The sequence below is a fragment of the Nothoprocta perdicaria genome, unplaced genomic scaffold, assembly GCF_003342845.1.
Source record: "Nothoprocta perdicaria isolate Ctin4 unplaced genomic scaffold, notPer1 scaffold_18, whole genome shotgun sequence".
Taxonomy (NCBI): Eukaryota; Metazoa; Chordata; class Aves; order Tinamiformes; family Tinamidae; genus Nothoprocta; species Nothoprocta perdicaria.
Window position 1 is genome coordinate 1995791 of NW_020454982.1, and position 23499 is coordinate 2019289.

General features: G+C 36.8%; 1 long non-coding RNA gene across 2 annotated transcripts in view; it reads right to left on the minus strand.

Annotated features, from left to right (window-relative positions):
* LOC112944941 overlaps positions 1-23499 on the minus strand; it is an 88314-nt gene that overhangs the window by 60423 nt on the left and 4392 nt on the right. The window contains exon 1 of one of the 2 annotated variants that reach the window (XR_003248885.1): positions 11622-11651. The exons of the other annotated variant lie outside the window; for it this stretch is intronic. This is a non-coding gene — a long non-coding RNA (uncharacterized LOC112944941). Of the gene's footprint in view, positions 1-11621; positions 11652-23499 lie in introns of those variants that run through there. 2 annotated transcript variants of the gene reach the window in all.

Below are 23499 nucleotides of genomic sequence, written 5' to 3' on the forward strand. Positions count from 1 at the left end.
ACAGTACCTTAAAATGCTTCTTCAGCATTAATCCAGTTCCACATTGTCCCTGGGAAGAAGAGAAGCACAATCCCTGCTCTTTCCAACAGCTGGAATAAGCCACAGCTACACTCTTAGCCAAAGAGCATACAGCAAGTCAGTACCAGAACCAGGAACAGAATTTAGGCAGCCTGGTTCCTTCTGCTGCTCACCATTAAGTTACATTTTCCTTCAAACTTCCCCCTGTAATGTCAATTATGACCTTAGATACTCACACACATCCTTAACTTTGGAATAAGTCTGTCTAACTCTCTCCCCATTACATAAAATATACTGAATTCACAGGAAATTTGCATGAATATCATTCTTCCCTGATAACTGTATGAAATCTGACAAAAAGTCTTCAATATAGTTCTCCCATTGCCTGTTTTGGCGATTCAAATAACTTCATAATTACAGAACAAACCAGAACAGAAACACTGAAAATCTGATGACAGTTACGTCTAAAATGTGAGCTCTTTACTCTTCCATCTCTAGAAAAATGCATTTCCTTTTTAGCACTGGTACAGTGACATTGATACTACTGACAAAGGAAAGCACTAGCTGAGCATATATGTTTTTAATCACATGCTTGGCAGAGCTTGCTATGATTCAGTCATCAAAAAGTTCATTTTATAATACAAAGACATTCTGAAGCAAAATTTTATTTCACTAACATCTGCCATGAAAGTACCAAGATCACAATCTCACAGATAGGATGCATCATGTTCCCTGCTGGTAAAGCTGATGAAGAACTGGGAAAGAAGAAAAGCTGATGGAAGGAGCTGGGCTCCCTACAAGGAAGCTAAAAGGATTCCATATTGTACCACCTTCCTTGATTTGCCAGTTTTGAAAAGATTTTTGCTTCTTTTCTCTTTGCGCAATGCTCAAATAAGAGCTATATTCCCTTTCTGTTGTTGCAAGAACAGAAGGATTCCTTCTCCAATGGAAGAGGTGAACAGCTCTTAGGGGTCCCATTTAGCAATATAGAATATACCTGTGTATTCCTGACACCACCGAGAATTTAACAGGACACAGTAAAGATTCACTTAAAAGCCACTTAAGATACAATAAACAAAAATAACAGAATCGGTATTTTGAGGATGTCACAAGTTTCAAAAGCTTTGCAAATACATATTTTGAGTGCTATGAATTAGATATTGAAAGAATATTTATAAACACTCACTCTGCATGGATCAGTGAAAAGTTAAAAGCTACATCTGGACATAGAAAGCTACATCTGGACATAGAAAGCAACTTTAAGTTCAAGGCTTAAGATTTCTGTTTTAATGAAGGTAAACTAATCCAATAGTAATTACTGTAGAAGAATTTAGAAAGTCTTTTTCACATTTTTGAATGGAATTTACTCTTCCTGTTTGGAAATCACTGAAGTCCAACAAGAAAATATCTCTATATCATGTTACTATATTTGTTACGCTGGTCACAACTATAGCAGATAGCTGTTATCTCTACATAATGGGTTTTTATATTACTGCCTATAAGGATCACTTACATAAAAATATATGTACACTTATATTCACACTTTTAATTCTTCAGGGCTTTTTCACAATGAGAGAAAAAATATACATAGCTTTGTATTCAGCAATCTAAAGTTATAAAAGTAGATGTCTTGTTATAATGGCCTTCTGTAGGAATAACTTCAAAAACTCTGCATATGGTCTATCTCAATCTTTACAAATTAATTAGAAATTCAACATTAGCACCTTCATAGAATCTTAATTTATTCATATAGTGCTCCAGTAGCTTTTATATATACATACATATAATTTTTGACATGACAAGATCATTGGAGCAGAGATATGCAGTATTAGTCTTTGCATCTTTTGCTCTATTTCAGAGATAATTAACAGTTTTTGAAGTGTGAATTCCTGAGAAGCCTGTCTTATAAAAAAGATTTAACGATGAAATCCACCTATGCAACCATATCTGTTCTGGTTTGAAAGTCTTACTGTCACACATTTTCTGAACTTCATAAGACTAACATAATTGCATTTAGTTTCCATGGGTAATGACATGAAATTAAGAGCAAGCTTGATACACTGGCTTTTTACATGTTAAATTGTACCAATAACTATTTACAATAACCTCAAGTTTTGTTGATATAGACATATAAAAATATATATGTTTATATGTCTATGTTTAGTTATCCCTGAAGGTCACTCTGACTCCACTCAAATAATTATTGCATTAACTCTTTATGAGCAGGCTGTATTTCTGCTTATCTCATGACTGAAAATCCACAGAGAGTTTAAGCTCCATGAACTAGCCCTTCTGGATGACCTTGCGAGCAAGCTCCCGAGTGCAGCATAGGTGATTTAACTGTAGACTAGGCTTATGGCCCAGTTGAGATATGGAAACTCACATCTGGCACTAGCAGGCATTTTGAAATATGTTGAGTTCATTTGGGTAGATACTCAAAAAGGTTATTTTCAGCTAATTTTAACAGGCTAATTCCTCCCAGAAATAAGTTGAAGCCTCCCAACAGAGTAGTGGTTCTTGTATATTAATTTGAGAGTGACAACATCTAATAGAACAACTGAGCATGAGCCAATCTATGCATTATAGACATGTGCACTCAGGGCAATATTGAATTATCATTTTAGCAGATTCTCATTTCTGTCTACTTTGTAGTTTAAATGGACCTTTCTGATTAGTCATTATGTGATTCATCACTTCATTTTTTTTTTCCACCACAGAAAGCGAGAAGGATGTAGAGAAGTTATATTAGCTGAGGAATTGTATTTCAAATGATAATACAAGAGCCATTATGTGATTTACGAAACCAACCCTACAAAGCATATGCATGATCCTAATTCCCAAACTAAGCTGCGAGTCAAGAAGTTTGCCAGTTTTTGCTAATCACTAGGAAACATGTACCTTATTCTCCAGTCAATACTTAACTCTTGGCAAGAGCATACCCTTTGGTTTGGAATTGATTTTGCATTTGTTCGAGGATGACATGCATGCTGACAACTGAGACCAGATAATTCAGATTTATCAGTTGTGACTTGCTGAATAACCATGTCAGATAGATGATGGATAGCTCCCAAACTGGCAATGAGGCAAGTTGGTGAAGTTGATAAACAAAAATTAGCCTTCCCTGTGCTGTATAGCCTCATACTCTGGTCTATGCCCAAAAGGCATTATCCTAATATCTTCTCAATCAAAAGTTAAGATTCAAACATGGACAATGCATCTATGTGAACTACAGTAACTTTAAAGAAGAAACACTGAAATCTCCTTTCTATGAGAGACCAAGGTCTTGGAGTTGTCCCATAGTCTGTTATTAATGGCCAGGAGAGGACATGTCATAGAAATACCTCCTGCCTGCTTCCCTGGTCATTGCCAACAGAAAAAATAAATGCAAAGTTTATTTTTGGCTTTGGCATGGCAGCCACTGATTTTGTCTGAAATGGCAGTATATTATCAATAACATTTATGACTGATAATTGAAAAGATGCCTCGGCTGCTGTTGAGGGCAGAGGGCATTTTGGGAGAAAGAGCAGGAAGGAAAGACTTGACTGGCTGTGTCCTGTTGGAGCTGAACCTGTTTGAATTGAACTGAAGAGAATTTTATGGCTTCCGGGAGTTGCTAGAGCATGCTAGAGTATTCAGATTTTTAATTCCTTAGGTTTCACACAGTCTTCTAATGCCTAATGCATATTTGTGAGAAGCAAAGAACTTTCATAGCTGTATCTTACAGAGATATTAAAAATCGTATTTGCCCTTGACCTTTACTTCATAGTTAAAATAAACACTCATTTCACCAGCCTCCAAGTTTGATGAGGCTGGTAAGATAGATATATATATATATAAATATATCTATGATAGATATCAAGTTTTTTCTTCTGTAAAGATCCAGCTAGGAGCAAACAATGAAGAAATTCCAAAAAAAAATAAATCCTTGGTACAAATTGTAACAATAGAAGATAAATCTCAATACAGATCTACTAGGTTCAGAAAGATAAGCTGGGCTTACCATTGCCAAAAATTTGATCGTGTATCTATAAAATCTAATTGGACTTTTATATATCTTTATACCAGACACTACAGTATCTGAGTCAAGCAGATCAAAGCAGAAAGCCTTACATCTTAAATCCTTTTGTGACAACAATTTTAAACTGAGAAAGATTTAAAGACATTAGTGTAGCTTTAAGCTGTAATAGAATATTCACTTCATAACCGATCTACTTGAATAGACAAATTAAAATCCCAGAAGCAGCTGTCATTTTTAAAACATATTTTAAGAGCACCACAAATTCTAGAGCTATTCTGCACACACTTTCTCATTCATGAAGTAATAACCCTTACAGCAAGAAAGGGCTTCAATAACTATGTCTACCCATCCACACGTAAGGACTTAAGCGTCCATCTCAAAAACTATACCAAAGTACACACGCTAAAAAGCAAAACTCATTTTCTATGAAGTACTGCATCACAATAACAGTCGTAAGAATTCGTAACACTTTCCCACTTAAATTTCCAAAGTACATTGATTCTGAGTATTAAGAGTATTACTTGGGGATACACTTGGAACATTAGTATTAGCAGATAACTGTCTTCAACATTCAGTAACATTAACTGCTTGGACTAGCAAAAGAGAACATCAGCATGTGAATGATGGGAACCCAAAAAATACCAAAACCCAAAAATATACAAACTGCATGAAACTACCTGTTCATTACTCTGTAGAGCAACTAGAAATCAGGAACCTGTAGTAAGCCCTCCTCCTGCTAGATTTCACACAGGCTGCTCCAAAGGACCCGGGATACACATTAGATCATGGAGAGACTTGAAAGATTATACCTCAGTGTGGAAGAAGAAAAGGCTAGAGACTTTTCAAAGATGCTTGTATTTTCATTTTATATAAGTCCGATACTGTGATTCCCTTAAAAAACAAACACAAATCAAAATACCTAAAAAGAAACTAGCACTTATCATGGTTCCTCTGGTTCTCAGTCCTACACAGTCCATCTCCATTTGGGTGATGACAGTTGACTGCTTTCATCTGAATATATCCATGGTTTGGGGGTAATAACTCATGCTGCTGCTTAGCACAGAAATAGGAGACTTTCAGGTTCCTCGCTGTTAAATTTGCTCCACGCAGTTCTTCACCAAACTCATTTTGATGACATTTAAAATGCAGTGCAAGACACCACTTCTTGGTCAGACATTTGCTGGATGCTATGGCTGCATTTAATTATTAATTGTGGTTGTTTCAGATGGTGCAAGGTCTGGGAATACTTATCCTGCCTATTGTCATTTTGATGTTTGTTGTTTTAGGTTTCTCCCCAAGAGCACTCTGATGACATTAGGAAGGGAACATAAAACAAAACAACAAACAAGCAACTGCAAACTGTGATAAATACGGTGCATTTGCACATACACACACACACACACACAGCCTTGGGCTTGTTTGTTTAAAATTATTCTAAGCAGAAATGACTTCACACAAAAGTCAGTATTTTTACCAGCACAGAGCAATTAAGGTGAGAAAGGCTCAGTTGCAACTTATCCCACAGTCCTGACCATTGAGTGAAAAGATATCTACACTCCTTCAATAAGTTTATTTAGATGAGAAACCATCTAAATAGGTAATTCGCTCAGACCTGCTTAGTTTGAGATCTAACAACAGTATAACCAGAGTTGATCTGACGGTGGTTTAAACAGCAATGTAAGCAACCTATCCCTTCAAATTAATCAAAATGCAACTTAATAGTCAAGAGCCAGAAAAACAAAGTGAAGATGAAAAGAAAGCACTAACATAAGTCAACATGACTTGCTAAATGTTCATAAGATATAGCCTGAGATGGAAAGTGTTTGATATAGCCCTAAAGCCTGCTGACAGTAAACCCTCTCGCAGTCTTTACAGTCAATTTAAGAAGTCTATACAAAATGCCTCATTGGACCCATCTTTCATGGGCTCTTAAAACTAACAATAGAATTATGCCATTGTCTTTGACACTGCCTAATCCGTACAGCGGTAATTTGAATGCACTCATTTCCAACCTATTATTTTACGTGACAGGTGCCAACCCCCACTCTCAGTCTGCAGTGCTATTCCAAAGGCATGGAAAACAATATTCTGTATTCATTCAGCTTAAGAAAAAAAACTTTTGGAGATCAATAATTCGGCAGCTAGTGCATTTGTCAAACATCTCTGCATTTCTGTACTAGATCACTGATCTTGTTTGAGCACACTGCTGTATTACGCGATTCAGAATCGGAGAGGACAAAAGCATTTGATCTTTAGACACCTTTGTTCTGGAAGGGGAAAGTCAAGGACAGAGATTGCATACAAATGGGGGACTCCACTTAATCAAATTTTATTTATGTATTTGCAGTAAATTGTCAACAATAAGGAACCATTTAGGAATTACAAAAAGACAACCTGCCTTTATATGGCATAGTCAATCCAGAAAGTTATTTTTTAAGAAAAAAAAAGATACGGGCAATCTCTATCTACTACTCAAAATTAACTGACTTACAGTATAAAGGTCTCTTAGAGAAACTGATGCAAAGCAATGAATAAAAAAGAAACATTCCAGGTGTTATTGGAACAGGAATCTGATAAGATATATTTAAAAATAAAATAATAAATAAAAAAAAGGAACAGCAACCAGAATCATTCTCAATGCCTAAAAAGTCATTGATGAAAAAGGAGTAAAAGATACCAATAAAGTAGAAAGTTGAAAAGTTTACTTCTGCAAGTTGAGCTGGCTTCTTAGTTTAACTGAGTGGAACTTTCATAACCAGTTTTCTCACATGATATTAATGTGCGTTCAAAGTTGTCTCTCATACTAAGCTTTTGAATATGGTGGATTTATTCCTTTTAAATTTAAAATATAGCACCTGAATTTGTAACTTAACGAACAGCAAAAATTACACATAGTAAAACAACTTTTAGAATAAAATGAGTGTTTTCTCATTTCTCATTCAATGGATGACTAGACTGAAGACAAGGTATGGCAACTGTGGCACAGAGCCACACTAATTGAAATGCAAATAGTACTGCTGAGTGCCAGGGAATATTTGGCTTGCAATAGGAAAAATAACCTTGAGAATTCAATTTCCTTTGTCCAAGAAATGCCATCACTAATCTAACAGTAGTGTAGTTCATGTGTAATTAGTGATCAAATTTCCATATTCATTAACAAAAATCAGTGTTTAAAGAAACCATTTTAAAAAAATCTATAGTTACATGCTTCTAAATTGGTCTTAGTACTCTGATACCCTTTCATCTGTTTTCTTAGAGATAGCTAAAAATCTGTATATGCAATATTTCCTATTTACTAATTTGATTTCAACTTCAAAGCAGTTTTCCTTTTTATAGAAACTTTTTCACTTCTGAAATACTGAGCATTTCATTTTTTTCAGAGGTTTTTAAAATGAAGAAAAAATACAAGAATATAAATATAATAACACCTCCTTACTTCCCGAAATACTGGATTAACGCGTATCACTTCAGGCAACTTCCAAAAAAACCATTGTGCATATTTCCCCTGCTTACATTGATTCTTCATATAACCCCCTCTCAACACTTGCAAAATTCTTCTCAAGTAACAGCATTTTAAACTTCTCATGTTCTTTACCTTTGCATTATAACAGGCCAGTAGTGGAACTGTAACAACTGCATTCAGACTTGCTGGTGATAAAAAGAATTTTCAAAGAAATAAGGAACATTTGAGTTAAGTGTTGAGGAAGAAAGAAATCTTTCTAACAGTAGAGACAGTGAAACAGTGGACTAGGAGGCTATGAAGTCCCAATTATAGGAGACCTTTAACAGCTTCAGCAAGCACCTGTTAGGAATATTGCTAATCCTCTCTTGCGGAAAAGGACTGTCTGCCTAAAAGCCTTTCTGCCTGTGACTGCACAGTATAGGGCTGCTGTCTGCATATTCTCTTATCCCATCCTGACATTCTTTGTTGATGTACTTACATGCACTTTGAGACCCATATTAGAGCAATTTGCAAAATGAAAGTAACAAATTGCTGCATCTGTGACTTCAGATAGGGCTCAGCTACAGTATCCAAAACAGTCCTTTATATGCTGAGGCCCAAATTACATTATTTCCTCTTTAGAGTGCAATGACCTTTGGGGACTACGCTAGTTTCATACTAATCCTATGCAGCGTCCTATAGGTATACTCCTGAGGAGGAAGACCACAGAGAAAGAGATACCCAGGCTCAAACTCTTTCTCCCTGCCTGCTGGAGGAGTCTCTCACTCATATGATAACAACACCTCAGCAGTTTTCTAGTACTGAAGTTTCCATGATCTCAAAAGCTCCTCAGGCACTTCCACTAGTTTCAGTCTATTCAGTCTTTTGATCTTTTCAAATATAAGATTAAAACTATTGCCCTATCACAATGAGTTGATTATTTTGATATCGTCCGGCCTGTGCTGCCCTAGCGCCGCAAGAGAGGAGCACAATCTCACAAACTCCTCCTCATTTCCTTGCGGGATACTGGGGAACAGTTCCCTCTTGCACCTCACACCCATCCCAGGGGGCACTCTGCAGTCAACTTGCTACCCTCAGTAGCAGAAGTAAGAGATGTTATTTAGGGAAAACATTTAAGCCTACCTACTTTCTATGATCCATCTTATTTTTTTCCTGCCAACATCTCTATTAACCTGCCTCTACAGACTCCTGCGGCACCTAAGTCATGAAGTTCATTGTTTCAGAGTAAAGAAGAATATTCTCAAGTTAGTCATTGCCTTCACTTGGTCCCCTTCTCAGGGCCATAAGTAAACCTGCTATGTAATACATGTATATGTACAGTAAGTCTGTAACTTTAAGGATATATTCAACTTGCTGTGCTGATAGACATAATGTATAGTCAGTTCAATACTTCATTGAAGAGCTCCCCTTCCCTTGCTATCCATTATGGATTTGCACAGGTTCAGCACATTTTCAAAAATGCAGCGGACTGAATAAATGCTGAATAAAAGGGAAAAATAAGAAAAAATAATAGGAACAAATCCAGGTGAGGAAAAAAAAAGGCTAGACCTATAAGGAGTAATTGAATGCCCATGATTCCCAGGCTCACTCTCTTAATTATCTCCTGGCTAAAGGTAAGGAAAAAGACAACCCTAATATTCTACCTACTGCAATTTATTCATTTTATGCAAGAGGAGTGCACAGATGATTCATACAAATGGAATGGATACTCATATTCAAATATAAAAGCATTAACCTTTTACTGTCAAAGAATGTCTCATACTGTTCAACGGCTCTCTGGAGTATAGTACATTTGTGTAGGTGCAAAGAAATAGAAGTTTAAACTCTTCCAAAGCATATTCAGTGACAATCAGAATGAACAAGTGGGTACACTCAATATTCAGTGGAACATAATCACTAAAAAACACACACTCCCCAAATTTAAGTATTGATCATCTGATAATACTGTTGTTTTAACTGTTCTTTGTACACCTATTAAGATAAGCAGTCTTCCCTTGACACTGATGTACAAAATGCATATATTGAGTTTGTAATGGATAACATGATCTAAATTGACATATGTAACCTGCAGTACTTCAAAGAAGTGCAGTACAAAGCACGTTGATGTGTTTAACTATCAGAAGAGACAGATGGTTGCTGGGTGGGTTTTTATGCTTAACAACTAAGTGGAGAGGCATCACATATCTTTTATTAGTTTGTTGTATTTTAAAGTTGCCCTTAATTACAGGAGAAAGTTCAAAGCTAACCTGAATCTTCATAAGGATGCAAAAGTGTTTAACTAAGCAGTTTAAATGATAAATAAATGATTTTAAATTCCTTTCAGCTGAGCCTATTTTATCTATTTTGAATTGTAGTTCCTCTTTGGGTAAGAGGAATGCAGCAGGGACCATGACACTAGCTAGAGAATCTTTTTGGATAATGAAGGATGATCTTCCATCAGTGGTCATGACTCAGGAGAATAATATGATCTTGATCTGTTAGATATGCCCTAAATCTAAGGTGGTTAGAAGATGATGGATAAGGTTTAGATCAGGCGCATAGTATCAAATTGAGAGTTTTTACAAGTTCTTAAAAGTCAAAATTTGAGACCTTGACACTGAAGTCAAGGCAAACGTTTTGAAAGATGCATAACTTGGACTAATTGCAGGATTGCTAAGTTCTGCTTACACGAGTCAAGCAATAGACTGCCTTTTTCTCTTTTTTCCCCCTTCTCCAATCAACAGTCCTTCAGATTTTAGTATGCAAACTGTAGCTCTTGCTACAGTGACTTAACAGAGGAAAAATTAAATAGATCAATTACATTAACAAAGGATTTTATCTTAACTATCTTATTTGTAGTAGCATGCCTAGCTTCCGAGTCCAGGCAAACACTGCTCTAGTTAACTGCTCTATAATTTGCTAATGTCTGAAGATGTGCATTAGGTTAAGAGTTCATGTTGAACTTTACCATGCTGTGCTACTCACTGTACAAGAGGTTGCTCCTGTGAAGATCACAGACACGTATTTTTCTAATAGCAATGACATACACTCTTCAAATACTATTTGAACAGTGACACTGTGGTGTAACTTCTGACTTTGGACTTGAAAATTCAGAATAATCAAGTACAAGAAGCCCACATTATTGCATGACAAATCTGTTAATTTTCCAAAGAGGCAATTACTTCTTTAATATCAGTACATCAAGAAGTATAATTTTTAGAGGAAATGGGGTTTTGAATTGAAAGACAAATCTGCTAATGCAGTTGGTAAAGTTTCAGGGAATTTAGCATTTCAGTAAGTGAAAAAGATTTGTTAGCACTACCACTTTGTTTAGCTTTTTAATATTTTATTTCCTTTTGCTCTCTATTTTATGGTTAACTGTATTGGATTTTAGTCGCTTGCTAGACATGTCGGCATCTCAGTAGGGATTCAGGGAAGAGTTCTATAACATTTTAAATAATTAATTATTATTAATAGACTACATTAAATCAAGATCTTACAACATCCTACATAGCCTCTGCATATGGCACTCCTTACACAAGCTGGGAACTTCTCATCTTTTACAGTTTTTAAGCTATTTTTTGCCCAGCCCCAATAAAATGTGAAATACTTCAGGAGGTTTTATTTTGTAATATGCTGTCCTCCATACTACAGAAAGTCATCAAATACATTGGACATGTTTTTATACAGGATTTAATTTTTAATGAAAACGACACACTAGAAAAGTATGCTGTGCTGTAATTCAGTAAGACCAAGTTTTGCTGTCCTAATTCAAATTTTAAAAGATATTTTGAGAAACAGTACTACTAGATTTCAGTGCTAAACATGGACATAGAAGTCTAGCTTTTACTGGTGTTTATGACAACCTAATCTAAATTCACTGAAGTCAATCAATCTTATTATTGATCTCGTAGCTTTTCAACAGGTGGGTAAAGCAATAAGGTACTTGAAGTTAAGGGTATTTAATGTCCCCACCAAAGTCACTGAAAAAAAGAAGTAATCTACAGCATGCTACTGCTATATCCCCATGGTATTTGGGTATCAGAGTAAGTTGTCTCATTTTTAGCCTTTCAACCTTTAGACTTTTAAGATGCTTTAAACATTTAGCATTTGTTAAAAATGCAAAGCTACCGGAATATTTACCTTAAGATTGGTGAAGAAAAACCTGAAGATGGGTAGAGAACCTGAAAAAACGCATACTTTAGTTACAGCTTTCCTCATATATACTGAAGGTAGATGATGGTGAAAAACTACATTCGCAACCACTTCAGACCTTCTCCCTTGCCAGAAAAGCCTTGAGATCTTTTCAAGAACCCCTTAAAGCATTGTTACAGTAAATAATGCTACAGCAACTAGTAAGAAGGCAACTAGTACTTCTTGAAAACTTAAAATAGATAAAATAACAGTAATCTTTTACTTTTTTCTCCCGAATGGTTTGCTGTTTTACTAGAGAAGTATCTGATTTGTTTCATTCAGATTTAATTTTGCAAAAAATATATAAAATATTTCAATTGACAGGTTCATTCTTCCTGTTGATAAAATTGCTAGATCTTCCCATATTTTATCAAACTTAAGATTTGGCTCTTTATAGAACAGACCTATGTATTATTCCTCAGACTTTTGGGCCAGAGATGAGTGCTACAAGAGGCTAACCAACCAAAGACATGACTATTCAATACATGACTGTTCTGTTTATCAAGGTCTCTTTTGTGTTCCCTTGCCTCAACATTCATTAGCGACATACAGTGCTTGGTCTGAGTTGCTTCCATCTCCTTGCTTTTCCCATTTCAAAATGCACATAGCATTCACCTGCCTGTTTTTGTTTTTTTGTCCTTTATTACTTAACACAAGTCCCTGTGTCAATAAATATTTGTATGTGAATTAAGGCATTCTGATTTTTGAAATATTCTTCTTCATTATTTCATCTATGTCTGCCTCATACATTTTACATTTTTTGGTTATTTTTGATAGAAAAACATGAAAACTACCATATTTCACTTCTTTCATTTGCTCATACGAAGAAAAAAACAAAGATGTTTCTCTTAAGGCATGCTCTCATACACCTGACCTACTCTCTTTGGAAACCTATGATTTCTGTTGCTGTCAAGAGTCTTTTATGAAATGGCTTTTAGGAGATGATATACATCTTCAGCACCTGTATTTAAGCATATGATTCTCTTCCCAGTTTCACTGCCATTGCTGATAACCCTGCTAGTTCCACTCAACCTTCTTCACTTGACATGCTCTACACACAGCCAGGTATCAGCATACATATTTGAGTGAAAATATACACTTTTTTTCTAGGTAACTATACTAAATATATTATCTATTATTTATCTATTCCACAGATAAAACTCAAAGCTGCATCACCAACTTTACTGTCCACAGACAGGAAGGCAAACTGAACACTGAACAAGTGTCATGTTCCCTTCTCAGTAGAATCTCCAGCAGATGGGGAGAACCAGATAAAGCCCCCCCAGTTTCCTTATCATATATGAATGAGGACAGACACAAATAAGCGAACAAGGAATCTAAGAACCTTCTTAATTTGTAAGATGCTCTGCCTGCAGAAAATGCTCATTTAGGTAGTAAAATATCCTTAAGGAGCACTTATTGTACGCAAAATCCACAAAGTCTGTGGTATGCCTTCTTAGTCTCAAAATTCTTTTCAATTAGAGGAAAGAAAAATCTAATGAAATTTGTTATTGCACAATGCCAGCATCCTCAGGACTTAGGATAACTAAGTCTCAGGCTTGCAGTCATGCTTCACAAAATAATGACACCAGTAGGACCATGTACATTAGTCCTGGTATTGTTAAAAATTACCAGGCATCTCTAAAAGAGAAGTGTCTAGAAGAGTATGGAAGAAACAGGGGTAAACAAAGGCAGGATATAATAAGAAACCTGAAAAAAAGTAGGAACTTTTAAGGAAGTCAGAGCTCTAAAGCCTGCACTCATAATTTATATAATACAAAAGGCATTATGATTCCAACACTTCATTCTTTTGACAAAGATAATACCAAGGACAGAAAGTGCCCACAGATTAATCCATCATTTTGACACAGTTTTTAATGAGTGGAAGATGCCAAAAAAAAATCCATTTTCTTTTCAATTCTAAATTTGTAATATCATGGACCAGTCTGCTTGCTAAAATAATGTCTCAGATCTAGCCTTCATGCCCATAAGTTCACCAGTCATTAAACTTTTTAAAACATAGTATACATCACTCTACAGAGATTAATATGCATGACTCAATTTAAAGCAAGAACTAGAGGACTTTCATTTTTGAAATGCTTTTCAATTGAACACAAATATAATGTCCCAGTGTCCCCTAGTGGCCAGATGAATTCATAGACAAGGCACTTCATACGTCTCACATATCATCACCACATTTGGAAAGATAATACAGCACTAGTTTTTACCTTTTTCTCCTCCTACCAAAATACACTAAGACCACCAGGCTTGGCAAATGATTGTGAAGAAATTAGGTATCTGCAGGGAACACCAAACAGCTGCTTTTAGGCAGAGCATCCTCCTGGACAGAAAGGGAGAAAAGATTTGATAGCGGTTTGGCTCCCTGCTCTATACTGTACTGGGTAATACTGGAAGGTTATTTCCCATGCCTGTGTTTCGCTTTTTCTTCCCGATAATGTTACTGACAGCTTCTGAATAGATTTTCTGCTATTGGAAGAACATAAACATAGGGAGACTATTAATTTTAGATTAGCTGGTGGGCAAGGAGCAGCTTCCACAATTTTTCGAGCATGTCTCGCTCATCTTCCTCTTTAATTGAATTAGTGGACAAAATCCAAAGGGCTCACAGCAAAGCAGCATAAACAGTGGTTTCTCTAGCCCAGAACTGGCTAGCAGAGGTTAGGATCACACAGGCCATTCATGCAGCACTCAGTGCTTGTACTATGGAGGCAGAAGGGCTAGACTCGTAGTTTGTACGCTCCAGGCCTGCATTGCTATAGCCGCAGTGTAAGTGACCTTGCTTGGTATTAGGGAGGTGGTTTTCAAGGAAATCTAATATTATTTTCACTCAGCATCAGCCATGCAATTTCTGGGCTAGCAAAATACAGCATTTTATAGGAATCACCTTGACAATATGGAACAAAATAGCATAAATTTCTCTTCCTCTAGTTACCAACACTGGCCTTCTCATGAAATTACTGAGCAACATAGTACTGAACAGCTTGCAACCTGAGAAAAAAAAGTATAAGTTATTATAACTTTAATGATATTAAGAATCCAAAAAAAAAATATTAGCTATTAGAATGGCTGCTCAAGATTATTACAATCTCGGAAAGAAACAAAGATCTCATAGACAAAAAACTAGTCTCAGGAGATTTTGTGTCATGTTTTCTCCCCAAAAAGCCTTTGGATAAACTATGGCTAAATAATTTTTCTCTCTCTGCACTTTAGTTACCCCTCTAAAACAGCACAATACTTTGTCTTCTTTTAAAAACCTGTCACCTTTCCTGTTTTTTAAACTCTCAAATTCCCAGGCTAGGGACTGATTCTATGTATGTGCCTAGAGAAAATCTACCATAACAGCTATACAGCAAGTATATTTTTTTTCCTGAGCTTCTCCTCTATTGCTTTGATTCCACAAGTCATGTATTTTATTAGAATAGCTCCGCTTTGCCTTACAAAATAACTTTCAGCTTTAGAAGTCAGTGTCTCTAACTCTTGTCAAGTAACCAATGAATAGCTATGGCCCTGCATACACATTCTGCATTCATAAAAATCAATACAAAATAATTTCAGCATTTTATCAGAGAAAAAGCAGCCTGTTTTAAAGTATATGTAACAAAACACATTTTATTAAAAAACTGAGCAGCAGAACGCTACCGTTCTATTTTACTTCCATAAGCATGTTTACTACATCACTTATTTACACAGATGTCACTTTTGGTATCAAGATATACTTTTATACTAGAATATAGGGCAGAACAATGACAGAGCACAAGCAGTGTCTTTTTTCCGCAACTCTAAACCCTCTCTGGGGATTAGCCAGGCAAAAACCTGTTAAGTCACAGCTATGATTCACTCACACTGGCCTCATTCCAGTCAGATAAAACTCTCCACCCAGGGCAGTCTAGACAAACATTCTGTCACACTGTGACACCTCAGGATCCGTTTGACCAGAGACAACCCACTCTAGCTAACCCCACACCTTTATAACACAAATAGCTCAGGGAGTTTCCAAATACAGATAGGAAGAAGTTCCTAATCTCAGTATGGCACGTTTTGGTTTGCAATCCCAGCACAAAGCAGAAATACAGCATATAATGTAGAAAAAAAGAGTTAGGCAGTTGTGCTAAGGGCTGCACATGTTGCAGCAGATGCCAGTGCTGCAGCAGACAGCCCCTCTGCGAACATTATGCTGCCCTAACTGCAGGATTGTAGTTGGCTGCACTCTATATCTTTTAAACCAATTGCTCTCATGTTTGCATATCTGACAAAATGCCTCCTTGGAGGGGGCACAAGGGGAATATATAAATGTACCAGGGCGGAGAAGGGCAGTACCATACTCAAGGAGGCAACCTGACTTCCCAGAGAAACCATCCCAATGGAACAGCAGCAGTAACCACATTCAGACTTGCTTTATTATTAGAATGTCTACTCTGGGCATCTAATATGTATGAACCACAGCTGCTTCATTAGGGAACAAGTCTGGTCTTGATTCTAGACTCCTCAGCATCTGCACACTTTCACAAAACTATCAAATACACTATTGTCTTCTTCTGCCCACTCTGATGGGCTTTCCAGAATTCTTAAGATGACATGTTTTTAAAGACTTGAGACTTGCAAATTTGCTAAAAGCTCAAGTTAGCAGTAACAAAATACAGTGCTTGCCAAAAGATGCTCAGTATTTAGTGGCAAATCCTTTCAACACAGCTCTAGTGCAGCTAAGATTTCAATGGCAACACTTCAATCTGCGACCACTCTCCTTCCATCTCCATCTACCTATCCAAAAAAGAATGTTGATTTTCAGTCAAATTCAACCGTTCCCCTGCAAGAGACAGAACTACAGAGCTACTTAGTTTAACCATTATCTATGAAACAGATCCGACTGGATCTTGGCCCAGAAGATAGAACTGTACAACGCTAGAGATGTGCGATGCACAGATGTTAGTCTACAATTTTTTTTTTTTTTGCTGTACATTGTGCTATTTTTCTGTATAAGTAGTTTCAAGAAGGGAAGGAAAGAGATAACTATTAAAAAAAAATCAAAAAACAAAACGAAAGAAACCCCACCAACTTTCTCAGATTTTCCTGCGCAGTCTTCCTAAGGTTTACCTAGGCTTCCCAAGCTGACTCAGCATTCACTAGGAACCTGACCAACTTTAAGCACATAAATACTGACATAAAAATGGGAGACTATCCACACAGGTATAATATAAGGCTTGTCCAAAACAGTCTGCAGGATTAGGGCTATAGAAAATAATCACCTGCTGAACAGTGGCTTGCAAGCACCACAGTCCTAATGATTTTTCAGGCTCAGACCACTTTACATTTTCTGGCAACTTTGTGCTTCAGTAGGATCTGACAATAGCAACAACAAAAAACACCTGGTTCTGCATCATGAGCCTCAGTAAATTTACAAGGTTTTTGCAAGTAAGCTTGAAGGGCTTATTCATCATACCTTGAATTATCAGTAAGTACCCAAAAACAGTTGTCAGCTTTGCAAAGAAAAATTCAACAGCATCTGATGTAAATCTCTCATGCTTAATGCTTTTGGGGCACGCTGGAAGTCTTGCGGACAAAATCATTAGTATTTCCCTTCAAATTCTGAGGTGGAGCAGGGTCATCTCTAAGCTTTTTCTTCACAGGAAGAATTGCAAATACACCTTCAGTGGGTATGCACCTCAGCAAGTGTAAAGATTAGTCATCACACAGAGCAGTCTTTTCATTAAGGGTGGCACAGCCAGCTTGACCTTGATTTATCAAAGAAAGGAGATTACATTTACAGTAGTCTTGCAGATCTCCCACAGTATTTGCTTTTTGTGAATTTGCTCATTACTTCTTACTGTTTTCATCAACACAATTTCACTACTTCTAACTATATTACAGCAGCAATTTATTATACTAGGTTTCCAGCATAGATCAGTATGAGACAAAGACCAAATAACACAATTTCATGTACACCCACTACAAAAATATTAGTGCTAAACAGAGGATGATAGCAATTACATATCCTCACATGCATGCAAACACAATTGTCCTGCAAAAACTATTAAGATTCTGAAAGCAAGATACAGAAGCTAGGAAATGCTAGAATTAGACTTAATTATGTAACCTTAGCACCTTTTGTTGGGCATGCTTATGATGCTACCTGTAATAACATAAGAATTTATATGCTTTTCCCCATTTTTTTTCACCAGGTCAGTTCCTGTCAAATTTTGAATCCAAATTAGTTGGGAACTGGATCACATAGATTTTATATTAAACATATAGTCAGATTTTTTTTATCTATTTAAAAAAAGAACAGCACACTTTACAGACCTTAGACATAACAGTGCATCTAAAAATGCGCAGCCCTGTAAATGAAAAGAAAGAAGTATGAGCTGGTCCATTCACTAGGCTGATTCCACAGTGCTCTATTAAAAAATGGCAGTACTCTATATATTCAAAACATTTTATCAAGCAACCCTAGATAGCTTTATAGGACAGGTAAACAGATGTGAAAGCCCATGTATTCCACAGTTTCCATGCTCCGGCATACTAGCTATAAAAGAGTCATCAAACCAAAAGCAAATAATGGTTGCAGTCCAGTTAAGGTATGCACACCAAATCTTTGTTCTTACCAGAGGGAATCTGTACAAACAGAACAGACAATTACATCCAAAACTACCTGTTTTACATTTACAAATGCATACTGATAGAAACAAATTGAGATATTGCATGTAAACAATATATCAGCAAACTTGCTAATGGAAAACTCATAACAGCAGGTGATAATTTGGTCTGTACAATAGATTGCTGGGAGCTGCTGAATTGCATGCCGCACTGCTGCAATCTACCATTCCCTCTATCCTGTGTTTTACCTAAGTGTTTGGTAAGGAAAAAAAAACTAGATCCAGCAGCGAAGTACACAAACAGAATAACAAATAGGATTGCTTTTCATTTCAGGCTTTTATATTATAGAATTATATTTTCAATCCTAACCTAGGTCACAGCAGTCACAATGTCTGTTTTCAACTGGCTTTCTAGGCACGTAGTACAGTTAGGAAAGATTTTCACATAATCAAAGTTGGATATTTCTAGAGAGATCAAAAGAGCCTGTGAAGTGGAGAGCAGGTGCTACAGACATCTTAGAGGATCTGAGAATGCAATTAACCAGCAAATGAGCCTTGGAAAACCTAGTCTTCCTGAACAGATGAGCACAATAAAAGCCACTGAGAAATGAGATGGCCAAAGCACGCTAATAACAGCAGCAAGCACACAGACATCTACCCTCTATCTTAACCTTTAGGAAGAGGGAGAGGATCAGACACAGAAAGGAGAGTAGGTGCAATTATGTAAATGTGTGGGCCTACTTGAGGAGATGAAAGTTTATTGATTGCTTTTACAGCAGCTCAGTTAAGCGGAACACTACTGGTCTCCCTCTTTTTCCCTCCAAGTGAATCGCTAGTGCTTGATGAAAACTGTAAAGTGCCTTCTAGAAAAATTAAAAGAAAAATAAGTAATTTTATCTGTCAGCACTTATGTAGCAACTTTTTTCATCATTAATATTCTGTCAGCATCAAAGTTTGTCACTGGGTTTATCACATTAAAATTTAGTGAGCTTTGTGGGAATCTTGTGGTCACTGGCAGCATTATTTGGACAAATATAATATGACTTTTGAGAAGTGAATGTAACCCATCTGAACAATTTCTGCCGATGCCAAATATCATACAGGTCTTATTTAAATAATGGAAAAAATGAGCTCTCAAATTAAAAAAAAAGGGATCAACTTTCTATAATTTTGTCACTATTTCACTCTTAAGTTGTACTGTGCAGTAGCTTCTCTCAATCACAAAATCTATCAGAACTCAAGTCTAGTATGGATATTTTAAGCACTTTGGTTTAATGATTTTCTACTCTGACATATGGCATCATTGTATGACAGAGACATAAAAAAAGTCTTATTTGGACAGAGAGAACTCTATGTGGGAGCAGAGTAAAGAAATGTGGCATCAGCCACATTGAAATTAGCAGCGAGATACAGAAGTGTAGCTTTGCTAGTTTTAAAATCACAGCCCCTACAGAACGGTTCACTAGGTATTGTGGAATATTTTCTGTCCTTCAATACCCAACAACTCAAAGTTTTAAAGGACTTTCTCCTCTCCATCACTTTAACTTGCCATAATTTGCTGAAACTTGAGACACGCTGGCATGACCACCCAGCTAGCACTCGCAATATATTCAGGCTGTGTAGTACCACTGCAGAGATGAAAGAGCAATTACTTTTAAATCGTTTTGACTTGTCTCCCTGATCATTTTTTGCTACCTTGAGGACCTTGACCTTTAGTTGGCACTGGATAAAATCATTAGTTTTTAAAAAGGGGGAGAGGAAAGTTATCTCCTACTTTATAAATACAGCAGATCATTTTGTAACACAGTTGCTGAAGTCATTTTTAAAGTAATACTGAGCCCAGTTCTTCCAAACTTACTCCTCTGCAGACCTCACATTCTGATGCTGATACCAATGGGACTTGTAGTTAGACAATGCTCCTTGCAAATTAGACCGGAAGAACTAGTCACTTAGACCTGAAGAACATCACTTCCTGGCATTCATTAGAGATTTTAAATTTCTGTTTTTTCCCCCCGCTATTGTATTTTAGGAGCTTTATTCAGTCAGAGAGTTAGCAATTTAAGAATCCAAATACCCCTAACATGCTGAGAACGAGTCCTATACTCATCCTTATGAGAATTCGTTGGCTTAAACGAAGCTGAACACTAAGTAGTTCTATGCCCTGTTAAACAGGAGGGTCAAATCAAATGCCTCCCCTAGGTTTGAAATTTTACAGGTGTATTTCTTCTGTCTCCTTTCATTTTCACATTGCTTCTCTTTATCCTCTACTCTGTCTTATGCAACTGCCTATCACAAGTACCAGGCTTTTCCAGTCCTTATGCTTTATGTTAGCGGGATAATTTATTAAAACAAAGATAACAGTTTAGCACCAGGGACTTCAGGGATCTTTAATGGCTTGGCTTTTGCAATAGGAGAGTTAAGCATAATGGCATGCCCCTGTCATTTACTAAGGATTTAAGAAAATTAAAATCTTCCACTTACGGAAATGGTATTTAGAGGTCATCAGTCTGTGCAGTTTGAGACACATTCAAAAATATTTTCTGAATCATGCTAGCAGAAATATCTTACATTTACTGTTAATTACCACAGTGTGAAAACCAAAGTTCTCTTCAGGTTTTGTTCTTTAAATTGTGGATAAAAGTCTTAAATTTTTACTCTCTAATTTTCACTCACAAGCAGCAGACTGACTGCTATTTACCTGAAATAACCCATTCTCCCAACATTGCCAGGGAAAACCACCTGATCTGAGTTGAGAATCTCTCAGAGAAGAAAATGAGGGAAGGAACAGATGCACTGAAAGAAAGCAGCACCTTGGCTAAAATTCTTATAACCCCAAATCATGACAGAAGCAACATACTGAACCTGTCTGTTTCTATAGAAAACACTGCAACATTTTTCTACACTTACAGAGCAAAAGCTTGGGAAGGATGCCCTAGAACATCATGTCTGCTGTCTATACAGATCTCACCTGTAATATTCTGTCATTTAATTTCTGCTTGTATGTGACAGGGAGGGGACAGAGGAAGGGAAAGAGGTGCACGGGGCAGATCTTGTCCAGGAAATACCTAGGACATATGAGCAACTACAAGCACAACTGATCATTAGCAGTAGAAACTGCAACTTTTCCATGGAAGGCATACTATTGATTTGATTATGATCAATTCAATTTGAACTGATGAAAGGCCATATCTAAGAGTCTGATCAAAAGGAACACATACCCAAATAGTCTCCAGAAGGAAAATTTATAGGACCTTGCAGTGGACTAACAGTCAGACAAACAGAAAAATTCTGATGACAAAGAAAAGTCTCTGATGCTCATTATGGCTCATTAAAATCCTTACACTGCAGATCTGAGATAAAGCTCTTTATTTAGATTCATGCTGCATCTCATTTCTTCCACAACTATCCTGGATGTCAGTAAGAGTGGGGCACGTTAAATAAACGGAGATTAAGCAACTGCATCAAAAAACTGCAGTATACTAGAAAAGATCATTTTGCCCTGAGGATGCAGTAGAGAATCAAAGTCATACTGCAAGAAATAAAGGGGTACAGAATAATGGCTAGTGACCGCGCAGATTCAGTTTTAACCACCTTATCAGCTGCTTTTGACAACCTCTGCCCTCTAATTGTGTTTGATCATTTAAAACATATATTGAATTTCTGCAACTAAATTTTGACCTTTGAGGTGAAGATGCAAACTGGTAAAATACAAAAATCACTGTAGATTGCAATTATTTCCTCAATAAAAAGAAGAAACAAGCCTGTAAATCCTATTTCAGGATCAGTGGGACCCATCACACACCAAAATGTAAGAAGTGGTTAAACACCGTGTTCAACTCAATCTCAGTGAGTATTGATATACTTCAGATTAATCATAAAACACCCACATTCAGATTATTATTCTTCTGTCATCATCCTCTCCCCTTTAAACTTCTTGTCAAGCTGGTTCCTGATTCTTTGCTAGTATTGATGTTTTTAAAACCTAAATTGTAAAACCCAACAATTTCTATCCAAGTTAAATGCAATCATGCTGCTCTGGCAGTTGCAGTTATATTGATTACCTGGGAAGTAACCAACACATTTACTTTTGATATTGTGCTCCTTATATTAGAAATTCTGAAAAATAAAAACAGGCATAGTCCTTACTTTTGAGGGAGAACCTATATTGGATCAGACACAGAAAACACTTGTTTGTTCACCTTTCTTTTAGAAATTGAAGGGACTTTCAACTGTAAACTACCATGAATTACACTATATTGGACTAAGCCCAATCCTTATTCTCTCCCTTACCTACTACCCTTATTATTCTCATGAATATGCTGTAGAAAAAATAACAATGCTCTTGTTCAGTCACAGATGAGAGAGTGTTAGAAGGCTCACAACTTTCCTATACCCTCAGTACCTGCAAAGGTATGTAAAATCCTAGTGTCCAGGGTCAACTCAACTAAAATAACTACCCTTGACTATCATAGAATAAGCAAATAAAAGCTCTCCAGCCTTTTGCTGATAACATTACAGCATAGAGCAGGCCCTATGGTGTTACAGGAGGAATGCTGCTAAGGTCACGCACAGGCCTTCCAGCACTTGCCACTGGCAGACAATTTCAGACAGACCTGGGGACCGACCCTTAAGCTGAGAACAGAGATCAAAGGAAATTTCTGACCCTTTTCCTATCTGATGTCTCTCATCATATAAATAGAAATGAGTTGCACCATTTTCCTACTCTGTCTTTAACGTTTCATTTTATACCCCTCTTCCACTCCCATGCGATAGCACAGCTTAATCTTTCCCTTCCACTGCCCTGTAGAAAGGTCCCCAGACTCAAACCAGTGCTGGCACTGTATCTTTTCATCTCTCTCCTTCCTCCTTAGAAACAGGCTGAATCACTAGGTATCTACGCCCTTAATAATTGTGTTTTCTAATGATTTATTAATTGCAACAGGGGAGCAGTACATTCGGTAACATTGCAATTAGGAGACCTGATTCTCTATAGCAGAAGTCTAATTTTATTATTTGGCTTAGCTTAGAATTTTAGTCAGATAGCCTAGATATATATGGTGGATTTTGTCACCAGGTTAACACCTAATTTACCAAACAAGTTGTTTCCAGCAGAAGTGTATTTGTCTCTACTATACGCACACACATGCATCTGTAGACTGGGGCTTTCCTTTAGCATGCCCATTTCAAGCTTCTTCAGAGCATCTTTTCAGCAACCA